Raw genomic sequence first — 12,373 nt, 5'->3', positions numbered from 1 at the left:
CACTGATTTGGATTATTTTTACCATAGATATGAAGCAATATAAGATTTGGCCAAAATGTATGAAGAAAAATTCTTAATTTGCTACATTTTATAACAGAAACAAAGAAAAATTATTATTTTTACAGAATTTTTGTTTTTTTTCATTTATAGTGCAAAAAATAAAAAAAACTAGCAGTGATTAAATACCACCAAAAGAAAGCCCAATTTGTGTGAAAAAAGGACAACAATTTCATATAGGTACAGTGTTGCATGACTGAGTAATTGTCATTCAAAATGTGAGAGCACCGAAAATTATCAAGTGGTTAATCAGAGAAACAGCCAAGAAGCCTATGGTAACTCTGGAGGAGCTGCAGAGATACAGCTCAGGTGGGAGAATCTGTCCACAGGATAACTATTAGCCCTTGTACACACGGTCGGAGAATCCGTCGGAATGTGTCCTATCGGACCGTGTTGTCGGATAATCCGACTGTGTGTGGTATGCATCGGACTGATTCCGTCGGAATATCCGTCAGACCCAATTTTCCAACTTGTTGGAAATATTTTCCGACAAACTGGTCTGATCGGACATACTCCGATCATGTGTAGAGAATTCCGATCGGACAAAGTGCCACGCATGCTCAGATCAAATTCCTAGACCAAAGCTATTGGCTACTAGCCTGAATGTAGTCCCGTCGTAACGAAATAACGTCATCACGTTCTGAACGATCGGAATTTCCGACAACTTGGTCCGACCGTGTGTATGCAACAGTTTCGGACAAAATCCAATGGATTTGGTTGGCAGAATGTCCGACCGTGTGTACAGGGGCTTAGTCTTGCTCTCCACAAATCTGGCCTTTATAGAAGACTGGCAAGAAGAAAGATATTGTTGAAAGTAAGCCATAAGAAGTCCTGTTTGCAGTTTGCGAGACTCCATGTGGGGAACACAGAAAATATGTGGAAGAAGGTGCTCTGGTCAGATGAGACCAAAACTGAACTTTTTAGCTTAAGCAAAACGATATATGTGGCGCAAAACTAACACCGCACATCACCCTGAACACACTATCCCCACCATGAAACGTGGTGGCAGCATCATGTTGGGGGATGCTTTTTGTCAGTGGGAACAGTGAAGCTGGTCAGCTGTGACAACCAACGGCCAGGGTTGTCGGGATGAGGTCCTTGTCCTCATCAACATGGGGACAAGGTGCTTTGGGGTGGGGGGCCACGCTGGCCTCCCTTCCCCAAAGCACCCCCCCATGTTGAGGGCACGCGGCCTGGTACGTCCCCACCCCCTTTCCTGACCGGCCGGGTTGCGTGCTCGGATAAGGGTCTGATATGGACCTGGGGGGACCCCCACGCTGTTTTTTCAGCGTAGGGCCTCCCCTTTAAGTCCATACCAGGTGACGCTTCATTTGCTGGTCCCGGCTACCTGGAGCCGTGCTCAAAATGAACGAACTTTTCTCCATGCGCAGGAAAGTCCATTCATTTCAAAAGTACGGCGGACTAGCACCCACATGGCCGTATTGTCCGCCGGACTGCGAGTCGGGCGGACATATTTTGGTGCAAAACTACTTTCTTAGTCCGCCGGACTTTTGGGTAAAACAAGTCAGCCAGAGCCCACACATGGGGAGATTCCCACCTGATTGTTTGATCGTGTTTACGCAGCATTAGAAGAAAACCTGTTATGCCCTGTACACGCGATCAGATTTTACGACAACAAATGTTGGATGTGAGCTTGTTGGCGGGAAGTCCGACTGTGTGTATGCTCCATCGAACATTTGTTGTCAGACTTTCCGCCAACAAATGTTGGCTAGCATGCTCTCAAATTTTCCACCAACAAATGTTTGTTGGATTTTCCAATCGTGTACACAAGTCCGTCAGACAAAAGTCCAAAGTACAAACATACATGCAACAAACATGTTTTGTTGTCGAAAAGTCCGATCGTGTGTACGAGGCATTAGAGTCTGCAAAAGACTTGAGACTGTGGTGGAGGTTCACCTTCAGCCGGACAACGACCCTAAACATACAGCCAGAGCTACAATGGAATGGTTTAGATTAAAGCATGTTCATGTGTTAGAATGGCCCAGTCAAAGTCCAGACCTAAATCCAATTGAGAATCTGTGGAAACTTGAAAATTGCTGTTCACAGATGCTCTTCATTCATTCTGAGAAAGCTTGAGCTATTTTGAAAAAAAAAAAAAAGGGCAAAAATGTCACTCTAGATATGCAAAGCTGGTAATAATTGCAGAGAAAGGTGGTTCTACAAAGTATTGACTCAGTGACTCAGGGGGCTGAAAACAAATGTATTTTTCAGATATTTATTTGTAAACTATTTGGATAGCCATTTATCATTTTCCTTCCACTTCACAATTATGTACCACTTTGTGTTGGTCTATCACAGTGATGGTGAACCTTAGCACTCCAAATGTTTTGGAACTACATTTCCCATGATGCTCAACTACACTGCAGAGTACATGAGCATCATGGGAAATGTAGTTCCAAAACATCTGAGGTGCCAAGGTTCGCTATCACTGGTCTATCACATAAAATCTCAATAAAATACATTTACGTTTTTTGTTGGAACATGACAAAATTTCAAGGGGTATGAATACTTTTTCAAGGCACTGTGTATGTGTATATATATATATATATATATATATAGTGTACTACTCAAAAAAACAAAATGAACACTTTGAAAACACAGCAGATCTCAATGGGGAAAAATATCATGCTGGATATCTATATCGATATGTACTGGGGAGTACCACATAATTTGATGAAAATGAAAATGATCAACCTACAGAGGGTTAAATTAAAAGATACTCTGAAAATCAAAGTAAAAAAATGATGCAGCAGGCTAGTCCATTTTGCTGACATTTCACAAAATGGTAGTTTGTATGGCCCCCACATGCTTATATACATGCCTGACAACACCGGGGCATGCTCCTAATGAAACAACGGATGGTGTCTTGGGGTACTTCATCCCAGATCTGGACCAGGGCATAACTGAGCTCCGGAAAAAAGATTGAGGTGCAACCTGGCAGCGTCAAACGGACCAAAACATAATGTCCCAGAGATGTTATATTGGATTTACATCAGGCAAGCATTTAATGGTATCAATTCCTTCATCCTCCAGAAACTGGCTACATACTCTCGGAGGATGTTTTTGTACCATTCTTAATTCATGGCTGCGTTCTTAGGAAAATTTTTGAGTGATCCCACTCCCTTGGTTGAGAAGCAACCCCACACATGAATGGTCTCAGGCAGGGGCGTTGCTAGGTGGAAAAAAAACAGAGGCTTCAGCCCAAAGTCTGAGCCCGGCATCTGGGGGGGGTTGTTACCTATCTGACGCGCACTGACCTACCTGACGTGCACTGACCTAACTGACCTACCTGACACACACACATACACTGACCTACCTGACACACACTGGCCTACCTGACATACACTGACCTACCTGGCACACACTGACATACACTGACCTACCTGACCAGACTTCAGGTGACATGACCTCCTCCTGCAGCTCAGCCATAGTGTGCGGTATGCCCATCACAGTAGACAGCAGGCACTCCAGGCAGCCAGAGCCATGACAAGACTGGACAGGAGAGGAGAGCTGCCCACCCGAGAGCCAAGTAAGGATCTTCTCACAGTGACGTGACGCGGTGGCCACATTGCAATTCCTGCCTTCTGGAGCCTGCAGCACCTATGATGGAAGTCACATGTCCCGCGGTCCCAACATCGGACTAGTGGGACGTCCATCATAGGCGCTGCAGGCTCCAGAAAGCGGGGCCTGCTATGTCACTTGGTCGTGTTCGGGGTCAGATCGGCCCCTGCTCTGGCTCAGGGCTAATAATAGAATTGTGCATGCCCATGACTCAGGGCTTTTTGGGGACCCACTCAGGGCTCCAGCCCCCCTCAGCCCTGCCTCGTGATGCCACTGGTCTCAGGATGCTTTACTGTTGGCACGACACAGGACTAATAGTAGTGTACCGGTAGTGCTCACCTTTTTTTCTCCAGACAAGGTTTTTTCCGGATGTCCCAAATATTCAGAACGGAGATTCATCAGAGAAAATTACTTTACCCCAGACCTCAACAGTCCAATCCCTGTAACTTTTGCAGAATATCAGTCTGTCCCTGGTGTTTTTTCTGCAGAGAAGTGACTTCTTTGCTGCCCTTCTTGACACCAGGCCATCCTCCAAAAGTCTTCACCTCACTGTGCATGTAGATACACTCACACCTGCCTGCTGACATTTCTGAGCAAGCTTCACTGGTGGTGGCTGAAACAACTGTAGGAGACGGTTCTGGCACTTTCTGGACTTTCTTGGGCACCATGAAGTCTTGAAAGAAAAAATTGGGGGAAAACACTGCGCTGAAGCCAAAGACTGAGGATCAGCAGCTAACACCCAAACAAACAAAGTTCAGTGAAAATAAGAAAAAATTGGTGTAGCGCTAGTGAATCAATTAGTGAAAAACTCTAAAGATGTATATTAAAGGGGTGATAATGAAACCAATACTAAGAAACACACATGTGACAAAATGTGCAAAAGTAGAAAATATATAAAACAAAAATAAATGCAATTAATAATTCGCTAAGTATGTGGATACAATATATAAGTGCACATAGATCTTGATGGGTATCAGCAGCTGAAATATAATTCCCAGCAAAACAGTCCACGTATGTTAGGTAGTGAAAAGTGTCAGTGTAGGTCTTCCCAGCAATGGAATCAGGCAACCACACAATTCAATTCAACCTGGAACAACGACTTGTCTGGAGTGAGTTAAAGAGAATTAAATACTCTTACCGGAGGAATTGGACACATCTGTGATATGACAGTGGGTCAAATGCACTTGAAATCCTGGATGGTATCAATCAGGTGTTATGCGTTGGTGGCAGGTCCCCGTTGGTCACCGCACTGTCTCCGTATTTCACGGACTCCGGATATGAGTGGCTGGATCATACGTCTCCAGGGTCAACAGGTTCCAACTATTCACATTGGGGTGCCATCCCAAATATGGTAGATCATAAAAAGGGGGTTAAAAAAAAAAAAAGAAGGGCTTCAAATGGTGCAGGTCAGACGGTAACCAATAGGTTTATTAAAAAAGTCATAAAAACCATGACATAAAAGCAATAAGTGATCACAAATTAAAATTGAACATAAGAAGAGCAATGTGGGGTGCAAAATGCGAGCATTTTACCTGCCCTGTGCAGTTGGTTTTTGCAAAGAGCAGCCTGGATTCTCCTCTTCTTGGATCCCTCTTCGGCTCTCCTGCCCCCTTCTTCCCTTTGAATGCCCCAAAAGCAAGCAGCTAGCTATGCAGGTACCCGAGCCAAGGGGAAGCTCCATGTATCCTTTCAGACATGGAACTGCAGTTTGGCCCCACCTCCTCTCCCTCCTGATTGGCTATTTGACTTTGATTGACAGCAGCAGGAGCCAATGGTGCCGCTGCTGTGTCTCAGCCAATGAGGAGGGGAGTCCTGGATGGCCAAGGCAGTCGTGGACATCGCTGGATAGAGATTTGGCTCAGGTAAGTATTGACTGCTACATATAGAAGGCTTTTTATCTTCATGCATAGAATGCATGAAGATAAAAAAAACTTCTGCCTTTACAACTCCTTTAATTATTGTATTTCAACCTACATATGAAATTGATGATAATTAGCACCTGCTTGGTATAATTGTTTAGTCACCTGATTCTTATCCTACAAAATTCCTGACTTCATGTTAGAGAGTAAGTGTAATGCCCTGTACACACGGTCGGATTTTTTTGACAGAAAATGTTTGATGGGAGCTTTTTGTCGGAAATTCCGACCGTGTGTAGGCTCCATTGGACATTTTCCATTGGAATTTCCATCAAACAAAATTTGATATCTGGATCTCGAATTTTCTGACAACAAAATCTGTTGTCAGAAATTTCGATTGTGTGTATACAATTCCGACACACAAAGTTCCATGTATGCTCGGAATCAAGCAGAAGAGCCGCACTGGCTTTTGAACTTAATCTTTCTCGGCTCATTGTATGTGTTGTACTTCACCACGTTCTTGACGTTCGCAATTCTTGACCAACTTTGTGTGACCGTGTGTATGCAAGACAAGTTTGAGCCAACATCCATTGGAAAAAAAATCCAAGGATTTTGTTGTCAGAATGTCCGATCAATGTCCGATCAATGCTTTGGCATTATGCCGCGTACATATGACCGGACTTTCCAGCAAAATAGGTCAGATGGAACCATTCTGTCGGATATTCCGATTGTGTTTGGGATAATCCGATCGTTTTTCTTTTAAAAATTCAGACTTTCGAACGGACTTTAGTCCGTTCATGTGTGGGCAATCCATTCTTTCGGAAGTCCATTGTAACTCCGTCGAAAGTCCGTTGGGAAGACCGTCAGACCTTTTCTGCCAGAAAGTCCAGTCGTGTGTACGCGACATTAGAGTTGTTGCTGAATTTGCAGAGTAGTCACACCAAATATTGACCTGAATTTAATTTTTCTTCTGTTCACTCACTTTTTTTTAATTTATAAGAATAAACAATTAAAATATATATTTCTGAAAGCATTCTTACTTTGCCTAAAACCTTTGAACAGTGTGCACATTAATATATATATATATACACACATACATACACAGAAGGTACATGGATTTGTCTTACATAGTTACATAGTAGGTGAGGTAAAAAAAAAGGCACAAGTCCATCAAGTCCAACCTATGTGTGTGATCAAATGTCACTATTACCTTGTATATAGCTCTATGTTGTGGTCGTTCAGGTGCTTATCTAAAAGTTTCTTGAAACTATCAATGCTCCCCGCTGAGACCACCGCCTGTGGAAGGGAATTCCACATCCTTTCCGCTCTTACAGTAAAAAACCCTCTACGTAGTTTAAGGTTAAACCTCTTTTCTTTTAATTTTAATGACTTTTATATCTTTTTCTTTTTCTTAGGCCGCGTACACACGCGCGGACTGTTTGCCCAACCTTGTTCGTCAAACAGTTTCGGCAAACAGTCCGCTCAAAATTTGCATGAGCGGACTTGCCCACACACGAGCGGACTGTTTCAGCAAACTGTTTGCCAAACAGTTCGCTCAACTTTTGAAATGAACGGACTCGCCCACGTAAGGAGGAGGCAAATCCGCCCATTTCGAGCGCGTGTACAGGTAGGCGGGGCCCGCAAAGGAGACGTCGCGGGCTCCGCCGCCTGGAATGGGCTTAAAGGGGAACCCCAACGCCGAAAAAAATCAGCGTGGGGGTTCCCCCAAAGTCCACACCAGACCCTTGTCCGAGCACGCTACCCGGCCGGCCAGGAAAGGGGGGCGAGCGAGCGCCCCCCCCTCCTGAGCCGTACCAGGCCGCGTGCCCTCAACATGGGGGGGTGCCTTGGGGAAGGGGGGGCCGCGCGGCCCCCCCACCCCAAAGCACCTTGTCCCCATGTTGATGAGGACAAGGGCCTCTTCCCGACAACCCTGGCCGTTGGTTGTCGGGGTCTGCGGGCGGGGGGCTTATCGGAATCCGGGAGCCCCCTTTAAGAAGGGGGCCCCCGGATACCGGCCCCCCACCCTATGTGAATGAGTATGGGGTACAATGTACCCCTACCCATTCACCTGTGAAATAAAGTACAAAAAAAAACACAACACAGGGAAAAAATATTTTATTGCACAGCTCCGGGGGGTCTTCCGTCTTCGGGGGTCTTCTCGCCGGACTCCTCCGCTATCTGTGTGTAGCTCTTTTACTAGCGGAGGAGTCCGGCTTTCTTCCTCCCCGCCGCCGGCCTCTTCTCCCGACTTCGGGGGTCTTGTCCCCCTCTTCGGTTCTTCTGCCGGGCCACCGCGCCTTCTTGTAGCTCTTTTACAGGCGGTGGCCCGGTCTTCTGTCGCCGCTGCCTTCCGTTCTTCTGTCGCCGCCTTCGGTTCTTCTGCCGGGCCACCGCGCCTTCTTGTAGCTCTTTTACAGGCGGTGGCCCGGTCTTCTGTCGCCGCTGTCGCTGTCGCCGCCTTCCGTTCTTGTTCTTCTTCTTGTTCTTCTTCTTCTTCTCCTGGAGATGTTGACTCGACGAGCTCTCCGGCCGGAATGCCAGGGCCGCGCTGTGCGGTCACTTATATAGTGACAATGGGGCGGTGTCACATGGTTTATGTCACATGGGTTGGTCACATGGTGACCCCGCCCCCTTACGATGTCATAGTCCCCATGTGACATCAACCCATGTGACCAACCCATGTGACATATACCATGTGACACCGCCCCATTGTCACTATATAAGTGACCGCACAGCGCGGCCCTGGCATTCCGGCCGGAGAGCTCGTCGAGTCAACATCTCCAGGAGAAGAAGAAGAACAACAAGAAGAAGAACAAGAACGGAAGGCGGCGACAGCGGCGACAGAAGACCGGGCCACCGCCTGTAAAAGAGCTACAAGAAGGCGCGGTGGCCCGGCAGAAGAACCGAAGGCGGCGACAGAAGAACGGAAGGCAGCGGCGACAGAAGACCGGGCCACCGCCTGTAAAAGAGCTACAAGAAGGCGCGGTGGCCCGGCAGAAGAACCGAAGAGGGGGACAAGACCCCCGAAGTCGGGAGAAGAGGCCGGCGGCGGGGAGGAAGAAAGCCGGACTCCTCCGCTAGTAAAAGAGCTACACACAGATAGCGGAGGAGTCCGGCGAGAAGACCCCCGAAGACGGAAGACCCCCGGAGCTGTGCAATAAAATATTTTTTCCCTGTGTTGTGTTTTTTTTTGTACTTTATTTCACAGGTGAATGGGTAGGGGTACATTGTACCCCATACTCATTCACATAGGGTGGGGGGCCGGTATCCGGGGGCCCCCTTCTTAAAGGGGGCTCCCGGATTCCGATAAGCCCCCCGCCCGCAGACCCCGACAACCAACGGCCAGGGTTGTCGGGAAGAGGCCCTTGTCCTCATCAACATGGGGACAAGGTGCTTTGGGGTGGGGGGGCCGCGCGGCCCCCCCTTCCCCAAGGCACCCCCCCATGTTGAGGGCACGCGGCCTGGTACGGCTCAGGAGGGGGGGCGCGCTCGCTCGCCCCCCTTTCCTGGCCGGCCGGGTAGCGTGCTCGGACAAGGGTCTGGTGTGGACTTTGGGGGAACCCCCACGCCGATTTTTTTCGGCGTTGGGGTTCCCCTTTAAGCCCATTCCAGGCGGCGGAGCCCGCGACGTCTCCTTCGCGGGCCCCGCCTACCTGTACACGCGCTCGAAATGGGCGGACTTTCCGAGCGGGAACAGTCCGCTCATTTCGAAAGTACAGCGGACAGGCCCACACACGGGCGGACTGTTCGCTCAAACACAGTTTCAGCGGACAGTTTTTCGGAATTTCCGAAAGACTTTGTCCGTCCAACTGTCCGCTGAAACTGTCCGCTGAAAGCCCACACACGAGCGGACTGTCCGCCCAAACACTGTTCAGCGGACAAGGTTGGGCGAACAGTCCGCCCGTGTGTACGCGGCCTTAGAGTTCTATTCTTTTAATTTCTTACCAGTTGTTCTATAACTTTGGCTTTTCTTGTTTCTCTCCTTCTTTTGGTTTTCTCTATTTTTTTCTCCCTTTACAGATTTTCATTTATCAAAGGGATATATTTAAATTCATGTTGCTTTGTTGGCTAAGAGAAGCTTGACAATTTCTGGTACAATTTGGATAACAAAAGTCAAGGTGTTTTTCTGATGTATATTTTCTTTATACAGTTGAAAATTAGTTTCTATATAAAAGTACTGCCAGAGTGGTGAAGAAATGAAAATTATACTCTGCTATCAGTGTTTTATGAAATAAGTCAAATGCAAATGGAAAGTGTCACATAGTTATATGTAGATGTTATGCATTTCAAAGAAAATTATTACTTTGTAGATGACAACTCAATCTCTGTCTCTTTATGGTTTTTGTTGAGCACTATGTGAATGTTCTATATGAAAATAGTGTAAGGCTATAGCATTTGTACTATCTGCTTTGTTGTACTACTAATGGAATCTATTCAGGTTCTCTTTACAGAAACATTCTGGAAGGCAGGTGTTTGAGAGAACCTGTTTTTGTACATTGTATGCATTATTGTGTTTGATTCTGGAAATATATCAGACCAAAAGCTTTTGTCATGTTTTATATTGTAATTTATTTTCTGTTTTTCTGCATTGGACTCATAAATGTTTTATGGACAAGGATAGTTTTATTCATATCTATCTATCTATCTATCTATCTATCTATCTATCTATCTATCTATCTTTCTATCTATCTATCTATCTATCTATCTATCTATCTATCTATCTATCTATCTATCTATCTATCTATCTATCTATCTATCTATCTATCTATCTATCTATCTATCTATCTATCTATCTATCTATCTATCTATCTATCTATCTATCTATCTATCTATCTATCTATCTATCTATCTATCTATCTATCTATCTATCTATCTATCTATCTATCTATCTATCTTTTCCTATTTGTGTTTGAGATAATTCCCTCAGTTTGGGAGATCGAAGCAAAAAATTGTCAATAATTTGTTTATACTTGATTAGTTTAAACACCTAATTATTCTCCAAATATCAATGGCATTTCAGCAGATTTGTAAGAGCAAGAAAAGCGTATCCATAACCTATTACCCATTCCTGATCAACCTTAAGGCTCCATGCACACTGGAGCTCATAAACTGCAGTTTATTGGAGTTTGGGCGTTTTTTTTAAAAGCCCATAAACTCCACTCTATGTTAGCCTATGTGTCCATGCACACATGGATGTTTTTTTAGCTTTAATGAGCAATGGAGTTTATGGGCTTTTTTCTGAACGCCACAAATTGGCGTTCAAAGTGCCGTTTTTCACCGCCAAAAAACAACAAACGCAGATAAACGCTCATAAACGCTCATAAACACGCGTTAATTAGTGTTAGGCGTTCTAGTTTTTCAATGCAATGTGGGAGTTTGAATTGCAATCTGTGTATTTTTATTAAAAACGCCCATAAACGCTAACGCTCATAAACGCTCATAAACGCTAGTACAAAATGCTGTTAAAAGCAGGTTTTTCAACCAGCATTTTCTGCCAGTAATCTGGCGTCCAGAAAAAGCTTTTTTGAGCTTCAGTGTGCATGGAGCCTAAATCCTCCATGTCAGATGAATATTTATCGATATTTCTGCTGTACTGGAGTCATGCATTTCAGGAGGGATTGCTGCACCTGCAGGACCAGTCTGCTCCTAGCAGCCTCAAGTACAATCAATATATCAGAAATCACTCTGGTTGAAACTTACATCCCTAAATTAACATGTTTAGCCATTTATGGTAATCACGTTGTTGAATTACTTTATTACATTAGTAGTATTTTCTTTAGCTTGCAGTCGTTTAAGGCTTCTTTCATATGCACGGTAATGCTTACCACTCTCTGAAAAGCGATTACCATTGCATTGTCATAGTCTAGCAGCAGCTGACAGGCTTCAGGAGGCAACAGCAGCATTTTTCGTTTTACTTTAATTAAATTGGAAAATGGCGCTGCAACTGCGAGCCGAGGAATCAGCTCAAGGCTCCATTGAACTCAATGCGTTAGTTTGACAGGTGTGCCACCTGTCAAACTCCACAGCTCATTGTAAAAGTGCAGTGTCCATGGCATGTGTATAGCCCTGTCTGGCTGTATTTTTTACAATTCAGGTGTACTTTAAAAACAAGGCTCAGTAGCCTGTTTGAAATAGCCCAAACTAGAGATGTAACATTTCTGGAAATTTTGAAGCCATGGGAAAAAAACTTTTTTTCCCTGTTTTTTTCTGGAAAAATTTGAAATTTTTGAAAAAAATAAATAAAATTAATTCAGTGTGGAGCAGTTACAAATTGAAAGTCGTTTTGAGTTTATTGGGAAGGTGCAATTCAGTGTATATAAAAGTATTATGGTTGAAATAAAAGTACAGCTTATTCAGTAAATAAACTAAACTTGCTTTTTAAGGCATATCTCCGCAGCTGCTCCGGTGTGATCTCCACAGGAGCCCTTTGTGTATTTTGGTACATTTCAGGTCTGAATTTAGCCAAAAATTTGGACTGAAATGGGACCTGAATGAGTGAACAAGGAAGCACCGGACTCCTGCTGTGAGCAAGCAGCGGCTCACAGCAGGAATTCGGTGCTTCCTCGTTCACCGATTCAGGTCCCATTTCAGCCCAAATTTTTGGCTGAATTTGGATCTGAAATGTACCAAAAGACACAAAGGGCTCTTGTGCAGATCACACTGGAGCAGCTGCGGAGATATGTGAACTGGTCACAATCTCCTGCTGTGTGAATTGGATGTGGAGAAACTTGCATCCGATTCACATTAGTGTGAACCCAGCCTAAAATGTTACTTTTTATTACAAATGGAATAACAAAGACTGTATATGTTAAGAACATTTCAACTATACATGAGAACAGGTAACCACCCTCATAATAATTTAAAACCTTCTTGCC

Source organism: Lithobates pipiens, unplaced genomic scaffold (genome assembly GCF_037356315.1).
Source record: "Lithobates pipiens isolate NorthernLeopardFrog02 unplaced genomic scaffold, aLitPip1_a1.2 Scaffold_13, whole genome shotgun sequence".
NCBI lineage: Eukaryota > Metazoa > Chordata > Amphibia > Anura > Ranidae > Lithobates > Lithobates pipiens.
This window is presented reverse-complemented; position numbering follows the sequence as displayed.